Source organism: Aethalodelphis obliquidens, unplaced genomic scaffold (genome assembly GCF_003676395.1).
Source record: "Aethalodelphis obliquidens isolate GAN/ISIS:26980383/991018 unplaced genomic scaffold, ASM367639v1 scaffold46, whole genome shotgun sequence".
Lineage (NCBI taxonomy): Eukaryota > Metazoa > Chordata > Mammalia > Artiodactyla > Delphinidae > Aethalodelphis > Aethalodelphis obliquidens.
Genome location: NW_020837990.1, coordinates 15,209,112 through 15,232,617, shown reverse-complemented (window position 1 = coordinate 15,232,617; position 23,506 = coordinate 15,209,112). Strand labels below are relative to the sequence as shown.

Here is a 23,506-nt window from a genome sequence, read left to right as displayed (position 1 = left end):
AAAAGATTAACTAAACCTCAGACAAATGGTAAAAAGTTAAATCAAACAAACAGAAACAGAAAGAAGGAAACACGCACACCCACAAAAGAAATAAAAACAGAACCAAATAAAACAAAAAGCAAGAGAACAACTAGACAAACAAAAGAACCTAAGAATGGAATCAAACAATTAAAAAGAAAACTGAGAAAACACAAAACCAGAAAACAAAACCAAAGCAGAGTACCAAATGAAGAATGAAGCAAAGAAAACAAACCGACAAAAATGATGATTTAAAAAAAAGAGAGAAAGGGGAAAGAAGACAAAACAATAGAAAAGGAACATAGAAATAGAAATACAAAACAATAAAATAGAAAATATATGTACAAAAAAAAGACAAACAAAACCCCAGAGAAATCGTGAAAACAAAATCAAACAAGCAAAAGCAGAAGCAAGGAAACACACGTGGAAAAGAAACAAAAACAGAACCAAATAAAACAAAATGCAAGAGAACAACCAGAAAAATCGAACTCAAAAATGAAATCAAACAATTAGAATCAAAACTAACAAAAACACAAAACCTAAAAACAAAACCAAAGCAGTGTGCCAGCTCAAGAATCAGGCAAGGAAATAGAACAAACTGATAAACATGATTGAAAAATAATAATAATAAAATAAAATAAAAAGGGAGAAATAACAGAACAACAGAAAAGCAAAGAAGAAATGGAACTATTAAAAAAATAAAAATATATTAAAGAAAAAGAAGAAGAAAAAAGGTAAAAGAACACAGAATAACAGAAAACAAAATAAAAATATATGAGAAAGTAAAAGTAAAAAATGCTGTGAAACATGAAGATTCCAAAAGACAAAAAAAAAAAAAACACAACAAACTAAAACAACAACAAACAAATAAGGTAAAGAAAAGAAAACCAAAAAAACAGCCAGAACCAACAACAGAATGAATCAAAACATAATAAAATTAATAGTAGTAATTGTTTCCCTGGGGTAAGTGTCTTTGCACACACCGTGAGCCACAGCCCACCTCTGCCTCCCCAAGAGGCCCTCGTTTTGCCTCTGGGCCAGTCTCTGGACCTACTGTGGGCCCTGTGGGAACCACTCAGACTCTGATCTGGCCCAGTTCCTACGTGTGCTTGGCCCCAAAGTCCACAGCTGCCAGAGCTAGACCGTTTTCATTTGTGGGAACACTCATTGTCTACTCATATATACCATAGATGCAGGGTCTACCTAGCTGATCGTGGGATTTAATCTGCAGCTTGTACAGCTGACGGAAAGATTTTTGATATTCTTCCTTAGTCACCTCATCCCTGGGGTTCAGCTTTGGTTTTATCCCAACCTCTGCATGTGGTTCACCCACAGAGTCTGGTTCTGAGACTGCCCTGGAGCTGTTGGGTGTGCCCCAGTGAGGACAGGGGTGATATGACTGCTTGGATCACGGGATGGCTCCAAATGTGCAGGGAAGCCGGTGGCCACAGGCGCAAGAGATATGGCCCTTGTGAGGGCCTTTTCTGGCGCCCAGCATAAGGCGCGTTGAGTATTGCCCCTTCTTTAAGTTATAATAACTTCTGTTGGAGAGCACCATAAGCCAGTGTTCTAAAGAGAAAAGTTAGTGGCTAGAAGAATTTGTTCCTGTAGGTAATCAAATATACCAGAAATTTTGTTGAGAAGACTTATTTTTCTCACTGACATCTTTTTTTTCAATCCTCTAAAGAACTTTTATATGAAATGTGTTATAACTATAGAGCTCTGTTTAGCTAATTTTATTACTCTTATTATTGCAGTTATTATCAGCAACATTAAATGATTTCCTGTTTGCTGTATTTTCTCGCTTTAGGTCTGCAATATTTTATACAGGAATATTTTTTCCTTTGCCTATTAACTATTATTGATATATATTATAGGGTTCAAAGATTCTTTACTTGATGAGAACTCCAGAATTTGTTGTTTATAGACTGTGTTGGTGTAAATTTTCTGTAATGTCACATAGCATTTATCCTTTTCAAAGTACTTTTATCAAGATTATCACACTTGATTAATCAATTTATGTAATAAGTAGAAGCCATTAAAGTTATCTGACAGTTGAAAAGCTTTACTGTGGAGAAGCTAGGTAGGTGACTTGGTTAAGGTCATGTACCTAATTAGTAGGTTAAAAAAAAACACCTCAGGTTTCTGTATCAGGACCTGATATGCAGAGGTCTTTTGGTATTATTTAGGAGTTCATTCTTTTTCTTTCCTTCAGATTTTACATTAATATATCTTCTCAGCCTGATTGCCTTGAGCATTATCTGCAATGTTCAGAAGGGAGTAATATTACATTATGATACCTTGAATTTATTTCTGTTTCTTTTCCTAACTCACTGTATATTTTGGTACAAAATCACTATAATTCTGTAAGCTTTACTTTTCCTTTTTAGCAGTTTAACTACTTGGGAAAAATGTTTGCTGATGTCTACTAAGCTGAATGTATACCTACCCTGTGTCCCCCACTTCCTCTCCTAGGTATATACCCAAGAGAAATGCCTACATGTTTACCAAAAGATGTTCATAAAGCAGCACTATTTATAATCATCAGATTTGGAAATAACTCAAAGTGTAGAATGGATAAGTTTTGTGTTTAATACAATTAAATATTACAGTTGACCCTTGAACGTAATGGGAGTTAGGGGTGCCAACCCCCATGCAGTGGAAAATGCAAGTATAATTTCACAGTTGACCCTCTGTGTTTGTAGTACCTCGTCTGCAGATTCAACTAACCACGATCATGTAGTACTGTAGTATGTATTCATTGAAAAAACCACATATAAGTGGACCCACATAGTTCAAACCTGTGTTGTTCAAGGGTCAACTGTATATAGTTTTGAAAGAATTATTGCTACACGCAATAATAAGGACAGATTTCAAATATTGAGTGAAGGAAGCCAGACACAAAAGAGTAAATACTATAATATTCTATTTACATAAAGTTGTTGTTTTTGTTTTTTTTTTTAAGTAAAACTAACGTTTGGGATAAGAGGGTGGTGGGATTACCCTTGGGGGAAAATAGGGGTTGTTGCTGGAAATGAGCATGGGGGCAGGTTTCTAGAGAACTTGGGAGTGTTCTGATTTCTTATTTTGTGTGGTGGATTCTTGGGGGTGTTCTCTGTGAAAATTCATCAAGCTGTATGCTTATGATTTCTGCAGGTTCCTGAATTTATGTCATACTTCAATTAAAAAAAGGTTCTTTTAAAAAGTGAAGTGGTAGACTGGATCTCTATATGTATTTTTAACGTAGATGTTTTAATTTTTGGATTTAGGAATATACAGGGTATTATAGATAACTCTTGTAACTCTAGAAGTATTAAGAACCTTAGTCCCTAGGGTCATCCATGTTTTATGAAAGCTATGAAAGAAAATAATTTATATTCCTCAAATGCACATTTCTTTTAAAAATCCCCTTGTTCTGAGAAGTATGATATTTTAGCCCCTAAAACTTAATATACACTTTCTCCCAAATGAGAAAATCAATGTTCTTTTAATTCTCATGCAAATTAAAAAATAAAATGCATATTTTCTAAAAGGGGAACAGTAATCATTGTGCTGCTCAGAGATTTGAAACCTTTCTACGCCAGTGAATTTTCTGGTTTCTACACTAAATTTATGAGGTGGTTTTAGAATGTTGTATAGGTTTCTACTGTTCATACCCTCTGAGATGGTTGTGAGAACTATTGAATTGGACTTTATTTAGAATAGGGAACACAAGGGTAATGAAACAGACATTAGTATGAATGGTCCCTATGTGTAATTACTGTAACTTCACAAATTGAAATAATAACTGACACAGAAATTGAGAAATATTCAGAACTTGAAGGATCCTAATCAAAGAAGTGATTATCTTCCCATGAGTAGGCTTTTTTCATTTAGTTTACCTCGTTCTTGCCCTAGACTCTGATTATCCATGCATGTCTTATGTGAATTAAGTATTTACTTCTTTCCTTTTGCTACCTGCAGATAAACATCAACTTGACAGGTACTTGCTGAACATCTGTCATGTACCTGCTCCAGTAGTAAGAGTTTACAGTGTTAATGAGGAGGAAGTAGACTCTTTTTGTTAATATAGCCTCATTTTATCTTTACTTGAGGGAGTAAATTTCATCTCAATTGTTAAGCTTGGAAAATGCTGCAGAAATAGTGCATGCATGATCCAAAAGTTCCAGTATCAAGAAACATATTGCTTTTCTGTCTTTGAACTGTAAGATAATCACTGCTAGAATTAAGAACAATTGTTTTATTTTACTTATCTTGATTTTCAGCTGTGTACATCAGTTTTTCCCTTTACTACAGACACATTTGATTTTGATTTTGTAAAGTCATCTCATTTCGTTCAGTTGGGAATGATATATACTCTCAATCTTAACCATTTATTTATATTAGTGCAGCTTTTTTTGAAAAGTAGAAAGTATATTGTCGGAGAGCTTCAGCCATCATTGAATTGCTTTTAACATGAGTCTTATCTAAATTGTAAACACAACTGCTGTTGATTGCTGCCTCCTGGCATACATCCAACCCTAAGATTTTTGCCCTTCTCCATACAGCTGTTACATGGTATTTTTGTGGTGTTCCTTTGAGGATAACAGAAAGTGAAAGAAGGAAAAAAATACTGAGTCATCTCTAAGTAAAAGAAAAAGTTAAGATTGACTGATCCTGTAGTCTGCACTGTAAATTCATCAGTAATGTTAGATTATAGATTTGGGGTTTAAGGTCAGCTTTTATCATTAACTGCCAGGTGGTTAGAGCTCTCCCAAAAGAGCATGAGATTTGGAAATAGAAGAGCCAGTTTCAGTTCTTGCTAGTAAGCTTTGGAATCCATGGCAGTCATCTTTCGCCTGAGCCTCAGTTCCTCTTCTGTAGAAGAACAGCAGTGATGTTGTCTGCATTGTCAACCTCTTGTGAAGATAATAAATGTGTAAGGGTTTGGTGAGCTATGAATCACTCTAATGTTACTATATGTTGCCTTTTTAGACACACTTCTGCCTAAATTCTGAACTACCCAGAATCTAAACCGGTGGTTAAATCAGGACTGGAGTGTGTTGAATCCAGATTACTGAAAGATGTCTCAGAATGCACATACCTAGCTTCTTTCCTCCTCACCTTCCTCCCTTCAGAATCTCTGGGGAAGAGGGTTTATTTGCATGTATTCATGCAGTATATGTGTATATAATTAAGATACTACCACTACCCTATTAAGAGCCAGTGGTCTAAATCCAGATATGCACCTTTACTTGCTTACAACCCTCAGGTGCTAATAATAAGCCTTTTCCACTTTTTGGTTTGGCTTATGTCACTATGGTAGAATGTCGTTCTACTAGAAATACTTGGATAAATGCAAGCTCAGTCTCTTGAGTCAATTTGTAACCTGGCATGAGCAGTGTAATTCTCCCTTGGCATGTTTGATTGTATGCAGGTTGGCATCAGAGAAAGATATCCTTTTATTCTTGCCCTGAAACGTTATGAATAACCTTTGAACCAATGCTGGGTGTAAGGGAATGAGAGTATGAGAGGAATATCGCCTAGAGCCTTGTAAAAGACAAGGACCCACCAGTATTTGGCCTCTCCATGGCATGTAAACATGTAAGTCCTGCTTTTTTCAGCTTAGTGTTGGGGGAAGGAGAGAGTCCTACGAGTGACCACACTGGAATAAAGTGGACCTGGTTTGTTAGGTGGAACTCATGCTGACCTAGAGGATCTAGTGGCCTGGGAGCCTGATTTCTATGCTGCCAATGGATCACTGTGTGGCCTTGAGCAAATTTCTCAACTGGCTCAAAGTGTCTTGGACTAGATGTTCTGTATGGCCCCTTTCAGCTACTACTTCTGATTTCCTTTTTTATTCAAGAGCTGATAAAATGTTTTCTATCATTTTTAGATCCTTTCTAACCTTCCCAAGTATTACTTGCAGGTGTGTTGTCTATTCTGTGTAGTATGGTCACCAGTGTTAGAAATACAGCAAGAGACCATAACCATTCCAGTTTAAAAGATTTGACTGGCATTTTGGGGGCTTTGGGGAAGCATCTGATTTTGGAGGGTCTATCAGTTTTTACTGGTATGCAAGAGGAGTAACAGGAGCTAGAGCTGGAGAAAGTTGGTAGATCATAGATGATCCCAAATGCTTAGTTAAAGATCTGGGCTGATTCAGGAATGTGGGGTATGCACTGAAGATTCAAGGAGGGGTCCAACATAAGCAGTAGGATGATCCTAGAAAGATTTATGCACTTATTCTACGCACATTTCTTGAGTGCCTACTATGTATTAGCCTTCATAACTCCAAGATAGAGTTAACCTGCTCTTGAGGAACTATAAATCTAATGGAAGAAATTTGTAGTTAGCACAATATAATGAATGCTATGATAGAGAAGTTTTGTGAATTGTCTACATATATAATGGTTGAAAACAATGGGGAAAAAAAACGTTTATATGGTGCTTTCCATGTGTCAGATACTATTGTAAGTATTTTCCATGGATTTTTAAAATTTTATTTTAGTGTACAAATTTCAGCCCTTGAAGTTATAGGTAACAATATTATTATGCCCATTTAACAGATGAAGAAATTTTAGCATAGAGGGTTGTACACCTCTTTGTCTACAGCGATTCAAGATTCCAAGCTATAGATGGTCTGACTCCAGAGAGTGGATGACAGAGCAAGAGCCAGGTCACAAATCCTGGGGAACAGCAACATTTAAGGGGCAGACAGATGAAAAGCAGTTAGGACAATTGAGAAGATACTATCAGAAAGATAGGAGAGGAAGGAAAGTTGGTATATTGGTTTAGGAAGTATGGAGAGAGAATTTAAAGTAGGACCTAGTCAAGAGTGCTAAATGCTACAGAGAGATAAACTAGGATGAGAACTGAAAACACACAGCATTTGGTAATTAGAATGTCACTGTGATCTTACGAAGATTAGTTTTGTTTGCATTGTGTGGTTGGATTGGAGGGCTAGGAAGGCTGGTGAGGAAAGGACATTTTATTCAAGGTATTCAAGAAATATAGGTATCAAAGAACAATAACTGATTGGGCCTGAGGAGGCTGGTAGAGATGAGTCAAAGATTACCCTAAGGTTACCAAAACTTGGTGGCCAAGGTAGTATCAGGTACTTACTGCTTTAGGAAGTACAAAGATCTGTAACAGAGAGCCATTTTTAATAGCTACCTGTATTAAACTCTTATGTACTGTACACTATGCTAAGGCATTTTATTTAGTACTACTCACATGTAGGTATTCTCAACACAATTTGATAGGAGGGACCGGAGGCTTAGAGAAATTGAATAAATTTGTCCAAGGACTCACATTCAGTAAATGACTATCTGAGTCTAAATTCTTACATTTAACTTCTGTTCTAGAAGGCAGATCTAGTAAAAGAGATAAAATAATGGACATAATTGTAGTAGCAGCACCACCCATGAATGATACAAGGTACAGACAATTCAGAAGTTGGAGAGATTATTTTTTACTTGTAGAATTCAAAAAAGAGAGGATTGCAGGAAAGGGGACCATTTGAGTCAAGCCTTGAAGCATAAATCAAATAAGTCTTCCTGAAAGTTCTTTAATTGTAATGGACCATAGAACTATCATATTGACAATAAGTGGGGTTGAATGTACCCAGTTGGCATCAAAAAGAAGCAAGGGAGAATTAAGTTACAAGTTATTAGCAGCAGAATTTTTTCTGAGGGGTAGAGGTTCTCAAAGTGGAGCAGTACAAGTTGGGGTTGGAAATAGAGGGCCTTGAATGTTATAATAAGTAGAGTGCACTTTATTAGTGGGTGGTAGAGAGCCATGAAGAGTTGTGAGCAGATGTAGGGATGTGTGTTTATGTGTCAGCTCATGTTTTAGTAGTTTTGTATATACATATACTGAGTAGTGTGAGTAGAAATTTGGAACTTTGATTTGATTCTTCTTAGGAGGTGAAGTATAAATTTAAGCACATAATTAATTTAAAAAAATTGAAATCTAATTCATCCTTGATACAATACCTTACTTATTTGAAAACTGATGACTAGAGTCAAGAACCAGGAAGTGAACAAAAGTCTCTGACCAGTCAACGTAGAAGTCACAACATCTGGGCACTGAGCACGTCCAGTCTGCCTCCAGGGAAGGTCTGCAGCCATTACACATTGATTTGCATTTTAGTCACAGTCCTGATAAATATGATTTGGTGGGTTATGAGGCTACAGAGGATAAACAGCAAATTAGAACAGGTAGTTTGTTTAAGGCCAGTCCTCTATCATCAGTCAAATGAGATAAGGAAAATGTATAGCAAAATTATTAATAAAACAGACCTCATTATTGAAAGCACAGTAGTATTGGGACAGAGTCCTCAGGAATCTTAGTAGACCCAGAAGGCACCACTCTGGTACAGTACTGATGGTTGTAATTTTTGCCCTCAGACATCAAGGAAATATTGTTATATTCTGTCTTCAGGCAGCCCTTCATATATGGTTTGACTTAAAGGCCTCTTTCATGTGAATAGTAGCTTGGGACCCAAGGTAATAGGAAACTCCTCATTTTATAGATATTACAACTTGGTATTCACTGGGTTCATTTTTCTTTTGCCTCCAGTGTTTAAGCCTACTGACATTACTTATTTACCTTGTCATTGGGCTTTACAGTCAGGAAAGAAGAAAGGGCAGAGAAAAGCTCTTGGTACCTCATCTCAATACCTTTTAACAAGGGACTTTGATCTGTTGCTCGTAGTAGCACTGTGAGATGGCTGTTTGTGTTACCTCCATTTTTCAGATAAGGAAAAAAGACCCAGAAAGTTTAGGTAGAAGGGCAGTCTGGGTGCAAGACTAGATGATTGAAGATCATGAAGTTATGGTTGTGGAAGAGTGAGTAGCTCACTATAGGGTTTTCCACACTTTTTTTGTCTAGACCCTAGAGTAAGAAACACGTTTTACATTCTTCCTAATAACGTGTATAAACAACATTGAAAGATAAATTTCACAAAACAATACTTTCTATGTGTCATACACAGAATTTTCTATTCTGTTTCCTTTTAAAAAATTATAGTCACAGTCCACTCAGTGACTTCCTGGTTCACTAATGAGTTAAGGTGTGCCATCTGATAAACACTGGTGTAATGTGACTTGAAAGTAGATTATTTTATGAGGAGGTAAAGCCAGAGGGATATATTGTGGTTAGATTGCAGATGTTCTTTAGTGCCAGGCCAAGGAACTTATCTCTCATGGGCAACAACATAAAGTCCTTGAAGGATTTGTGTCAAGGTGATAATATGATTATATCTTTGCGTCAGGAATATGAAGATCATACCCTAACAGAGCTCCTTACAGTTTATAAGTAACTTTCACATCCATTATTTAACTTGTTCCCATTAATAACCTTGAGAAGTAGATAAGAAGAGATATTTATCGCCTTTATGCAGATGAAGAAACTGAGGTTTAAAGAGGTAAGGCCCTTTCTCAAGTTTAAAGCCACAGTTAGGAATTAAGCTCAGTTTTTCTGACTGCTAGATCAGTGAGTAGGAGAAAAAGCTTATAGCTAACAGGCCTTTTCAAATATCTGGGCAAGAGGAAATGACAGTGATGGAAATGAAGGGGAGGGGTCAGATGCAGAATTAAAGGAAAACCCAAATAATTGCTTGAAGAATTTATTTTTATGTAGAAAGTCATATGCATACATTCTTAACTCTGATTTTGTCTTTTGTAAGATAGTTTTTTGGTTATATTGTAAAATTCCAGCCCATTTACCCAGCAAGGGCAGGGTATAAAATTGCCATTATGCTCTGTCATGGCCTATGATAGTTTTCATTGTTCATTTTCTCTTTGGAGGGAACTGCATTGAGAAGGCATTTTTCACTGTTTAATGTTCAAATCTAGAAATACTGATATTTAAACTTCAGAAACATATCATTTGGAATAAGACATGTCAGCAGGTCTTTTGCTAATTGTGAATTGTTACAGATATTCCTGAATTCTTCCTTTTTGTTATAGATTAATCTGTATTTTTATTGATAAACTTTCATTAACATCTTATTTATTTGGATTCCTTACCCCTCTGAAAGTCATTAAAAAAGTAAGTCTTGGGCTTCCCTGGTGGCGCAGTGGTTGAGAGTCCGCCTGCCGATGCAGGGGACACGGGTTCGTGCCCCAGTCCACGAAGATCCCACATGCTGTGGAGCAGCTGGGCCCGTGAGCCATGGCCTCTGAGCCTGTGCATCCGGAGCCTGTGCTCCGCAACGGGAGAGGCCACAACAGTGAGAGGCCCGCGTACCACAATAAAAAAAAAAAAAAAGTAAGTCTTGCTCCAAATTTCACTCTGAACAGACTGCAGATTACCAATATTAGTCTGAAATGAAAGAATGAAGAAATGAATGCTTAAATATATTTGTATACAGGTAAACTTCAAAATTTCACTTTTGTCCTTTTTTGATCTATAATTTGCCAAAAGAATTTTTCTTTTACCAAGAGAAGTATGATATACTGATTTTTAAAAATAATACTTTATGTAAAATGGTTGAAAGGTTATTACTGACATTTTGACAGTTCAGAGTTTTTAGCTTCATTGTAGAGAATTATGGTAAAATGTGGATATTAATTAAGAGAAGGCTAAAATTGAAAAACTTCTCTATCATCATTTACCTGTTTTTTTCTTGCCTAGAAACCTGGGAAGCATTTTTAGCTTTTTCTACGCATTATATGCAATTAAGCATCAAGTTCCTGCAATTCTATTTTTAAAATCTCTCTCAAACTAATATGTTACTCTTCCTTGAAACCTCTGTTCATATAATCAACTGCGTATTGGAAATCTTCACTTGGATTTTTAGTGGGAGTCTCAAACTGAACATAGACAAATTCAAACTTCAGATTTTTTTCTCCCAAATTTGTTCTTCCCACGGTCTTCCTCATCCCAGGAAATGACAACTCCATCCTTCCAGTTGCTCAGGTGAAACCTTAGAGACATCCTCGACTTCTCATTTTTATACTCCATCACAATTCGTCAGTAAATCTTGTTGACTTTACCTGAAAAATAGATCCAGGAAAATTGGTACAGTCTAATAAGTTTAGTTAATAGTAATTATGTCTAGAGTTTAGTTAATAGTAATATGCTGGTGTTGGTTTCTTAGTTCTGACAAATATACCACAAGATGTTAACAATTGGGGAAACCTGGATGAGGATTATATGGGAACTCTGTACTGCGTTAGAAAGTTTTCTGTAAATCTAAAATAGTTTAAAAATGGAAAATTTCTTAGTAAATCCAGACCCCAACCACTTTTTAACACCCTCACTACTATCACTTTGATCCAAGTCACCATCATCTCTAGCATGGATTGTTAATTGTGATAGCATTCTAAGTAGTCTACTTGTCTCCCTTCTTTTACCCTCCCTGCCTCTCTCCCCCACCTCAGTTTATTCTTAATATAGTAGCCAGAATGAGCCTTTAAAAGTAAGTCACAGGGAGTTCCCTGGTAGTCCACTGGTTAAGACTCGGTGCTCCCAATGCAGGGGGCACGGGTTCGATCCCTGGTCAGGGAACTAAGATCCCACATGCGTGGTTAGATAGATAGATAGATAGATAGATAGATAGATAGATAGATAGATAAATAAATAAATAAATTCTTCTCAGTTAAAAAAAAAAAAAAAGTAAGTCACATTATATCACTCCCTGTTCAGAACCCAACCCGCAGAGGGCTTCCCTATCTTATTCATAATCAGAACTACAAAGTCCTACATATATGATCTAGCTCTCAGCTCCCTCTCTGATCTTATCTTCCACTCTTTTGCCGCTAACTCCTTTAACATCAGACCCTCCTTATTTTTCCTCAAATCAGCTGATTATGTCCTTTGCCCTTTGTACCTCAGATAGCTATGTGATTTGCTTCCTTACTCCTTTCATCTCCTCCCACCCTGCTCTCTCTTACTCTGATTTAATTTTCTCCAGAGTACTTACCTCTACCAGACAGTACGTAAAAATATACTCATTGGGACTTCCCATGCCGTCCAGTGGTTAAGACTCTGCGCCTCCACTGCAGGGGGCGCAGGTTCAATCCCTGGTTGGGGAACTAAGATCCTGCATGCCACGTGGCACGGCCAAAAAAAAAGATACTGTTGTTTCTTGTGTTATTCCAGCTAGAATGCAAACTCCATGACCAGTGTATCACCAGTGCCTAGACTAGTGTACCCAGCAAATAGTAGGCACTCAATATTTAATGAGTGAATGAAATAGTAACTCTTGAATGAAGTTACTTATTTTCACTGTTACACTTATAAAACATGATGTAGCATAATTCTAGCATGCGATTTATTGGAAGGCACAGTAACTTTGGGGATATTTCAAGGTCATTTTAGAGGAAAAACAGTAAAACAAAACAAAATAAGGTTGGGGGGCACCTAGAAAGCAGTGTTATTGAGCCAAATAGGAATTATTAAATCTCTGATGGTACACTTTACGTCTCCAAGTTCAGTTGTAAGCTGGAGCATGTTTTTCCCATAGAAAAGATGTCATACATTGGGGTTGATGATGGTGACCATATAAAGTACCATACAAACAGGATACTTTAGAGAGTGAAAATAAGTGGAACGAATAACTGCACCTGGACAGCTGGCCCTGGGCAAACCTGAGGCTGTCTTTGGCAAACCCAGGTCTCCTTCATTATAACTCAAAGATGCCTTTACCCTAACCTACGTGAAAGGGCATCCTGAGCTCTAAGGGGGTTTGGGACTCTGGAAACAATCTCCTGCTGGTAGAAAATATGAGTTGTAAAGTCATGCCACATTTTGTTTCATCTCTCCCTTTTCCTTTCCAGGATACTCTACTCGTCACTTTAGCACGGAGGGGGGGAAATCTTTCCCCTCCACTATTCTAGAATTTAAAATAAATTTCAGTTTTCCTTGCACTATCCATCCACTTGCCTACATCCCTGCTTCATCCTCCTCCTTACTAGTCCCAGTAATTAAAGAAAAAAAGTTGAGCTTTGATGATAGGTCTCCCCCTGTTTATATAAAACGGAGTTTCAGTGAAGTACTAAGAAATTTTATGAGTTAACAAATGATTGGAGTAATAGTAGTGGTTTACTAAAGTACATCTATTGCAACATTCTGAATTTGTGCTATGAGGTAACTATTTTGCAGTTATCTTGATTCTTACTTTTGCACAGTGTGTTCTTGAAAACTCATCTTGTCAAATGTGCCTCTGAATACCCACAAGATAAATCACAAATATATAAAAGATTGATGATTAATTGTAATCAAAATCAACTTAATTTTATATAATTGATTTTCCATTAAGTGGTTATTTGCATTGAATATCCTTTAAGATCATTGTGTTCTATTTTAGTGTCTATAAAATAAGAAGTTTCTTCACTGTGTTCAGCTCTTTCAGAAAAAAGCAAATTGGTATAAGCATAAGACACTTAAGAAAATATACCTTAAGTTTTAATTTCCTTAAAATTAGTACTTACATAAGTTAGCGTAGGGGGTAGAGGGATGGGGGTGTAGCCTCTAAAAAGTATTTGAGTTGCACAAAACCAGGGATACTTTGAGATAATATTCTCCCCAGGTTTAGACAGCTTCGGTTTGTAAAGCAAACTTGTTTAGATGGCAAAAATATGAGTCCATTTTGGTTCAGTGTGCTAGTTTCTCAACTGACTTCTGTTATTTTTGGCACTATTACCATTCTGTTTCTTTTAGAAGAACTTCTAAGTTAATTGTACCCAGTGGTGTCTAGTAGGGTGTGTGTGTTTGAATTTGTGGAAATACTTGACAGTATTTCCCTTCAGCAGTGTTTTCTGGTGCAAATACCGGTGTGTTGTTTATCTAAAGTATATGGATGCCAATTTCTCCTATCAACTCTCTTACCCATTTCTCTTTCTCTCTCATTCTCCTTCCCATTCAGTCTCTCAATCTCCCGTCCCTTCTATCCCCATACTGTAAAGGCTCTGAAAACTAGGAATTGCCCTCATTAAATATGACCTATATTGTGATTTAAGACCAGGAGCCACTGCTCAGAAGGAGGCCTAGAATGAATTCTGTGAGTACATGTTTGTAGGGTAAACATCATGGGCGTAATTCATAGTGAAATCATCCTGAGGATTTATGCAATTCTCTAACTGTTTCATGTATCACTGGAAGGTTACCGTGAGATTTTGCCTCATCATCTTGTGTTAGCATTGTGTTGGTATTTAAGTTTGGACTAAGTGGCCATTTTTTTGATTGGAAAATTGAGCCATGGTGTATTGTTCTTCTAAATAGGTAGACAAGGGTGTTTGAACTGTCAGAAGGTTAAATTTGAGGAAAACTTGACACGCTGTTCCTGAATAGCATGGTATTTGTCAGGGATTAGTGTGTGTTGTTTCAATCCCCATGGAAAAAAACTTACAGTCTCTTTTCCCTTCTTCCTTTTCACTTCAGCTTTAGATCTCTAGACTTGAAGTACCTGATAGTTCAGAGAGATATGTTTTTATCCTCCTGACTGACTGAATATCCCCTTTATATAGGAGTGAACCATTATAGAACTATTTTTTTCCCTCCAAGTCTATGGTTTTCTTTGTCTTATAACATTGTCCTGGGTGTTCCAACCATGAAAACTTTTATTTACCAGAGAACACCTCCTTTTTGGGACAAATTCTTTTGTGGTTTGGATATGCTTTTCTTTTTCCTTTATAAAGAATTTCAAATTCCTTTCATAAAACCTGTTTCCAAAGAGGTTAAATGATTGATGGGCCAGGAAGGGGAATTCAAACTTAATACCCTCTGATGTCTACACTGCCTGTGCATTTTGTTTGACGCACAACATTCACTTAAGTATTTTGTCCATGATACAAAGCTGACTCATAAGAAAGGTTAGTTGTCAGTATAGTTTTATCAAAACAGATTATACAGCACCAATCCCAAATAAGTTACTTTATTAATCTTTTATTTTTCTGGGTATTGAACTAAATTGGATCAAACAGTACCTGAGCTGTATTTCATTCAAATAACTCCAAAGGGTCTATTTCTGTTAAATGTTTTAGCTGTCCACAGTTAGTAGGTGTGCTTGCCTGACTTCCTGAAGAAGGGTACATTCTATTTAATCTGCAAGATTGCTAAGAGTCAGAAGGGGTATTGATTTAGGTGATATACTGTGTTTTCACAGCAGTAGAAAAAGTCCTCATGTTTTACAGCCACAGGAAGTGCAGCAAATTGTTGATTAATTGAAGATGACATGGCTTTTGAAAAAGAAATTTAAAAAAATACTGTATGTGTTGAAGGTTGCCTGTGGAAGAACTTCATGACAATTAGAACTGTTGAGAAATGAAATGAGTTCTCTCATAAGGGGAAAGTGTTGTATCCTTCACTTTCAGACACCATTCTCAATGAAGCTAGGAACTCCTACCCAACATAGGAGTTTGAATGAGAGAACTTCTGAGGCCTATCAAGACACTCAAAAGCTCATAATTGTGTTGATTCTACTTGGAGAGGGATCAGAGGAGGCACACAACATGTTCTGTAGCAGAGAGCTGTCTATCAGACTGACAGTGGATTTAAGAATAGGTACTCTGAGATATTTGAAGGTGCTTGAAGATGGTTTCCTTTGTTTAGTAGCTCTAACTTTTTTAACATCCTAAGAAATCCAGCCTTACTTAATAGCTAAACAGTTAATTTCAGTTGGAGTTTTAAAAAAAGCTATCAATGTGAAAGGAATGGGCCTAAATTAATAAAGTATTGTACAGTACTTAAGTTCAGTTCCTTTATTGAAGGCAGTAGAGCAGAGTGGTAAACAGGGCTGGGCCTGGAATCAGAATGCCCGGGTTTGAATTCTTTGGCAACTTAATGAACTTATTCCCCATTTCTAAAATGAAGTCAATAATAGTACCTATTTCATAGGACTGTTTGAGGGTTAAGTGAGGTAATGCATGTAAAATTAGCACTACTAAAGTTAATCAATAAAAGGTTGTTACTGAGCCAGAGGTTTAGGGCAAATAGTTTTGCTTATTTCAAGGAATAACTCTAAATCAAGAAAGGGCATAAAGTTTCTAGAAGATTCATTACTATGTACATCATTTTAATTCTGATTAAAAGGAAAAGAGACTGGCTGATTTTGGTCAATCTATGCTAGTTGTCCGTTGCCACACAGATATTTTCTAAAGTTTTAATGCATGTATTTAAAAAATTTGACTTCTTGTACCTTAGGCCTTTGTCTCCACTGAGAGCTTAATGAGTCATGGTTTGAAAGTGCAGATCCTGGTGGAAACCAGAGGGCCTCAATGGGTCAGAGCTTTAAAAAAATTGCAGGTACTTCTTCTTCTTTTTTTTTTAATGTTTTATTTATTTTATTTTATTTATTTTTGGCTGCATTGGGTCTTCATTGCTGTGCATGGGCTTTCTTCTAGTTGTGGCGAGTGGGCGCTGCTCTTCGTTGAGGTGCGCAGGCTTCTCATTGCTGTGGCTTCTCTTGTTGTGGAGCATGGGCTCTAGATGCGCGGGCTTAAGTAGTTGTGGCACACGGGTTCAGTAGTTGTGGCTCTTGGGCTCTAGAGTGCAGGCTTAGTAGTTGTGGCGCACAGGCTTAGTTGCTCCGCGGCATGTGGGATCTTTCCGGACCAGGGCTCGAACCCATTTCCCCTGCATTGGCAGGTGGATTCTCTTCCCACCGCGCCACCAGGGAAGCCCCTGAAGGTACTTCCAATCCCAATTTTAGAACTCCCTGTGGCCCTCTTATCTGTCATTATAGAACAGTTTCAGGGATTCTAAACTCAGAAGAGTCTCTCAGCAAGAGATTTGTTGTTCCAGATTTTAAGTTCACATCAGAATGCCTTTTGAAACTGCTGATGTATTAAGTGCACAGATGCAGAATAGTGCCTGTAACATTCTAGTATGCATGACCAGTTGGCTGAAAGAGTCTTTATTTCCAGGATAAGTGACCAGGTGGCCAGAAGAGCAATTAGAGAGTATTTCCACAAGAAATGTCCAGAGTTAGCATTCTGCCAGATGTTACCTGTAACAACACTGGCTAAGGTCCGCATTGGTTTTCCAGTTCCTGGAATGCTTTCACATGGCATACCTCTGTTGGTTAGCTTCTCACTACTAGCCTTCCCAATAAGGTGGTGGATAGGAATTACTGTTGTATTCGTAGGAACTGGAGGTGATTGGTGAGGTTGGAGATGACAAATGGTGGTCTTTGAGTTTTCCTGTTTATTTTCATATAGCCTGTTAGATTCAGGGAGCCCCACTCAGTGACTCAAGTCTTTATCTGCACTAGATCATATAATGTAATGTTCTCAACAAATCAATGATGTGTAAGTAATGTTGTTCTCCCAGTTCTGCACATGAGGAAAATTGAGCGCTGGAGAGGTTAAATATCGGTTGAATCTTTGAAAATTACTGATATCTGATAATCTTTCATTGACAAAAACAGAACTTTCACATGGTCAATCTAATAATTTTCAATGATACTAAATAGGCATGTTTGTATAGCTCTGTTCTGATTTATTTTATGTTGATTTTTGTCATTTGACTCTTAGAACACTATCTTATTTTAATTCATTTTTAGTTTCTTTTGAGGGTACCTTCCTATTGGCACCGTGTTTTACCTGATAGTTTTTATTTTCTTTCATCAGATGAGGAGCCTGAGCATCAGAGAGGTTAAGTGATTTGTCTAAAATGCACAAGTTATATAACAGGTAAATCTCTATCCTCCAAACCTCTTTTCCCTGTATGCCACATCAGTGGACAAAATGGTTAGAGGACTTTGGAGCCATGAGGTATTAAGAATGGTTGCAGAGGAACTGTAGATATTTAACTTGGCTGAGAAAATACTTAGGAAAGGAAAATAGCATTGACTTTTGAGTCATACAGACCTGGATTAAAACCCATCTCATTATTTATTAGGTATGTGATCTTGAACAAGTTTCTTAAACTCTCTAAGTTTTTTCATCTGCCAAATGGGGCTATCGATACCTAAATCCTAAAATTATTGAAAGAAATAAGTAAGATTACATTTATGAAGTACCTGTTATTGCTTGACATGTAAGAGTTTCTCCACAAATTATTTCCCTTTCATACCACACTTCTTCAGAAGAGAGAAAATGCATCTTATTTATTTATTTATTTATATTATTGTGGAAAGTCACGTCAGCTATTGTATGGATGTTAAAATATGGCAGATTTCATCACAATCTTTTAGAGAGATTCCGGTTAAAAGTTATACTACCACTACCACTACTTGTGTCCAAATTAAAGTCCCCTTTGTTATAGAGGGGATTTTTGGTTCAATAATGGTTAGTCCAGTTGACCTCCAAAAACTTTCCTAGTTTTTTGAAGAGGTAGCCATGAGCTAAAAGAGCAAAAGGCCAACACTTGTCATGTTGTCATCATAAACATCAAAATATTCTGGAACATTCAAAATTTTAATATATTTCTAAGATTGCTTTTTTCCCATAAATCTCAAGACTATCTAGCTCCCATTGTGAAAAGCATAAGTGGATGAAATCTTGTTTCCTGTGACTGTTTTTACATACTACTGTATTTAATTTTTCAAAAGAATGTTTAGGTTAAAGCATGTGCAAACTTGAATGTAAGTAACTTGTATGGTTGTTTTATTTTCATGATCCTTTGAAAATCCTCAGCGCCATTTGTCTTCTGGTTTTTTTTGACCTAGACATTGTTCTAGGAAGTCTAGTAAGTTATGTGTAACTGTAGTTCTTTAAATTTATGTAATGCTTTTGGGTATAGACAGCACAGGTAGAATTTCATTTTAGTGACCAGATGAGATTTCATTACAGCATAGTTACCATAGAGAACTTCACTGGGTTTCTAAAATATTTGTATAAAGCAAACTTGTGTTAGGTATTTATTGTTACTAACAATGAAGGGGGAGTTGGCTGTTGGCTATGCATGGTTGATTTGGAGGAGGGGCGAAGTGCCTTCTGAAGGTAAATATACATTGTCCACATTTGATTTGTAAAAGGCATACAGTTGATGATCTGGACTCAGGGTCCTGGGTAGACATAAACATTACCATAGGAATCCTGTGGAAGATACCTGTATAACTCCCTGCCTTGGAGAGTTTTGTCTTGATAGCTGGAAAATAGAAAAATGCAGTTCCCATTTGGTTTGCCATTTGTTGTAGCTTTCCAAATTTGGCAGAGTTCATTTGATCATTTGAAGTGAAACAGTCTAGCCCAAGGAAAATAAATTTCACATCCAGGAAGTTTATTAAGGCACTGCCAGATGATGCTAGCTAATGTTTCTTTTTCTTTATCTTGCTTCTATTTGTACCTTGGTGATTCCTTTTTCACTTCCTCCCTCCCTCTTCTTCTCCTCCCTTCCTGTCCTCCTTTATTTCAGAAAAAGGAAGATATTTAATGGAAAGCTTTTTTTTTCTCGTTCTCTCTACTTATTATTTGAAAATAATTTCTAAGGTAAAATACCAGTTTTGGCTGTTTTTGAACCTCCATGTTATTCAGAATTAGGCATATTGGATTCATATATAGGACAAGAAATTGTTTTATGAGACAGTGTAATTTTCCAACTTCAGATATGGAAAAGTTTAAAAGCAAAAAAATGAAGAGGTGGATTGGGCAGAAATTCGTGTTTGTTTGTTTGTTACTCCCTCGAAGACAGATGCACTGATACATTCTCTTATAAAGGGTGAGTTGTCTCAGTACTTCATATTGCATGTCAAACTTTTCTATAAATTGCTATGTGGATATAGATGTATATCACACGACTGCTACAGAAAGATTTTTTTATGCTTTTTTACTACTTTCTCTTGGTCAGCTCCTATTTCACTGGAGAATGAGCTCTACACTGATTCTCTTTTCTTGCTTTCTTCCTCTAATGTGATATTTCAGTTTTCCTTTTGGAATGAAATTATTGATTACTTGAAAATCATTCTCCCTTTTTTCCAGAGTAGCTCCTCAAGTCTTATGACAAAGCTTCCTCTAATGTCTCACTTCATTTTTTTTTCTGATGAAGGTCTTCATTTGGCACACTGTTACAAAGAGATTCTCTATCTTGAGGACAGGGTAAATACTTGCCTTTCTTTGTCAGTTGGTTGCCAGAGCTATGTTTTAGTGCAAAAATCTTGGGGGTTGTTGACAAACACTTGTTTTTTCATCCTAATTCAAAAACTTCATAGGTCTGTGAACTTGGGCAAATCACTTAACTGCTCTAACTTCAGTTTACTGACTTATAAAGTGAGGAGAGCCTCTAAATAGAACTGAAATACTTTTGCTTTTATTATAGCTTTCATAGAGTTCCATGTTCAGCATTAACTGGAATTAAGGATAGAAAAAATTTTTCCCATTAGAATTTTCTAAGTCTTCTAAACACTGAGTTTAATTAATTTGCTGTATTCTTCCAAAGATAAACAGCTTCCTATTTATATGAACAACATTTAGCTTATACTCTAGCTTGGATTCCTCTTCAAATACCTGTGAAGGAACCATATTCATAAATAATATAATCTTCCTAAAATAATAACTTCTGCTTCGCTCCTACTGATGAAAGATCATGTAATAAGAATTGCAGTAGGCTTTAGAAGCACATGGTTATGTAACATTTGGCTGGCTGTTTGATACAGAGACATGGTGAATTACAAAAAAGATAAACAAAATCCTTTACTTTCCCCTGTTTTTATTATTGAGTTATGACAGTAAAATAGGTAACTGTGACCACCTCCTAATGTTACCACTCTTGCCAGCTCTGGATAGGTGACAGGCAGGAACAGATAAAGAATCATCACTATCTCTGCACATAATACTTGTTAATAAAAAAAATTGATTTTGCCTTCTATTGGGGTCATTCTGACCTGGCTTCATCAAATTAGCCTTGTCAGAATGTTCCTTATTTCAAGGTTACCATATCAAAATGTTTTGTTGTGGCTTACACATGTCAAGACCAAGATTTTACGGGTATAATTGCATACTTTTCCAACTTTGACATGTTGTCCAAAAAATATGTGCTAGTAATTGAAGGGAATTTACTAATTTGTGGATTTTTTAAGCCTAGCTTTTAAAAACACTCTTCGTGACCAAAATACTTTCTTGGTATTAGTCAGCTCAGGCTGCCATAACAAAATATCACAGACTGAGTAGCTTAAACAACAAATTTATTTTCTCATTGTTCTGGAAGCTAGAAGTCCAAGATCAAGGTGCTGTCAGGATTGGTTTCTTTTAAGGCCTCTCTTCCAGGCTTGTGGATAGCTGCCTTCTCACTGTGTCTTCTCATGGTCTTTCCTCTGTGCTTGCATGCTGGGAAAGAAATTTCTGGTGTGTCTTCCTCCTCATGTAAGGACGCCTGTCCTATTAGATTAGAGCCCCATGACCTCATTTAACCTTAATTTTGACCTCATTTAACCTTAATTACCTTATTTAAGGCCCTATCTCCAAATATAGTCACATTGAGGGTTAGGGCTTCAAATATATGAATTTGGGGAGGAGGCACAAGTTAGTCCATAACAGCATTGTGTTGGATATATGAACATTAATTAGACTTCATCTTAATCTTCAAGGGGTTCTCTCTGTGTGGAAGCTCAATGTATAAACAGATTATTAGTGTATTATCTAGTAAGTGTGATAGCAGACGTATTCAAACGACAGTATCATTTTAGTTGGATAATAATAAAAAAAAAACTGTAGGCTTTGCTGTGAAGAAAGAAAATACAGGCATTCTGGGAAAAGGAAGTAACATCACACTTCAGGGTTGAGCTGTAGTTAACAGTGAACCTGGTAGAGTTTTAAACAGGAAAACTCTGACATAACCTGATTTATATTTTAGAACGATAGCATTGGTCATCTGGTCCAGACTGCAGATAGATGTAGAACTCCCTAATTCTTTAAGCACTTAATCAAAGCTATGCCCAGGTGGTACTTCTAACTATATTTCTGGGAAGAACTTTCTTCTACCATGGTATTATGGAGTCTTTTTTTATATTGACATTCAAATTTCCTTATGCAGCTTAGAGCATTTTTACATTTTTTTTTGACCTGAGGGAAAAAAGTTTATTTTTATCACTACCACTATATTTATAGATGGACTCTTATGTACCTTTTTGCTTTTTCTGAACTAAGCCATGTGTATTAAGTGTTTAAAACTTCCCGTTAATCATTTTTCAAGTGCTCTTTAAACTCTCACTTTCTTGATGTACCACATGCATTGTGAGCACAAAATTTTACAGCATCAGAAAGGAGTCAGTATTTTATCCTGTAGAAAGCTCTGTGAATAGTTAGTCTAACTGGTAGCTTAATGGTAGTTTCCCCTCTCCTACAAGATGGGGTAGCTGTTAGGCTTCATGGCTGCTTTCTGTGGGAAGGTTGGCTTCGTGGAAATTTCTTTTTCATAGATCAGTTTGGCATAGAAACCTTAGATGTGAATTAAAGATGAGACGCTTAGTGTGATTATAATGGCAAGCCTGATATTTGAGATAAAACAATCTGGGAAAATATACCTTATTTTTATAAAGATATAAAAGAAGGTCAAAGGAATTAAGAGGGCCTAACCTAGAGGAGAAAAGACTTTGAGAAGATTTAAAAACAGTCAGAAATATATACAAGTATAGTTTTCAGATGATTGTGATAGACTCCATTTTCTTTTAGTACAGGAAGAGAGTTTGTGGGCCTAAGCTCTTGTCAGAAGGTATTAGGTTAGACGACTTGAAATGCCTTACCACAAGAGCTGCGGAGTCTCTGAAAATTTCCAGGGAAGGGGGTTAGGCACCATCTTTTCTCAGAAAGGATTGAATTGGATGCCTTCTTAAGAGCATTTTAAGTTCTATGCATGTGTGATATTTTAATATATTATACTGTGGGTATTACAGAATCAGAGTTTATATTCTGAGTAAATCCTTCTATGCTAGATAGAAAGGAGAAAAGGTTGTTTTTGCTGGTTAGAGAGCAGAACTATAAATAATTAGCTCTTTGCTGCAACTTTTTGTTTCTGCTTGTTAGGCAAGATCATTTTTCGATGAGTTGTTTAAATATTGTCTATCTTCATTAATTACAAACAGGTTAGAATCACCAACAAACAAGTTTTTTAAACACCTGCTTGTTAGAAATAAGGATTCTATGAGTTGTTTTCAGGTGTGGAGAATATTCATTAATTTTATTCTCAAAGGATTTACCAAAACTACCCAGTGCTTGCTTCCTTAAGTCTCATGGATGTTTCTTTTCTAGTCTTTCCCATTGCCATCCACTCCAATTTGAGATTTCTGTTGTATCAAACTATACTGCTACAAAAACTTTCTAAATGGCTCCAGACTCTTAGAATTATTTTCTAGGAGGTATGATTCACATACAATATAGTGCTAATGATGCCTTTTGGAGTCGTGCAGCTCATAGCAGCCCTGTGATACCCGCTTCACCAACCAGCCTCGCATAGTTCTGTAAAATTCATCCTACCAAAATGCTGCTCTCACTGTATTAGTCTGTTGTTTAAGAATCTTCTTTTTTTTTTTTTCTTTTGCTTATTAGCTAAAGGTCCTACTTAGAAATCCGGCTATCCCTCATGAATTATTTTCATTTTGTTTTGTGGTTTTCCCCCTCCCCCG

At 36.6% G+C, this 23,506-nt stretch overlaps 1 protein-coding gene across 1 annotated transcript in view; it reads left to right on the top strand.

Moving 5' to 3' along the window:
• DDX10 (DEAD-box helicase 10) overlaps window positions 1-23,506 on the top strand; it is a 296,714-nt gene that overhangs the window by 211,461 nt on the left and 61,747 nt on the right. The window lies entirely within an intron of this gene.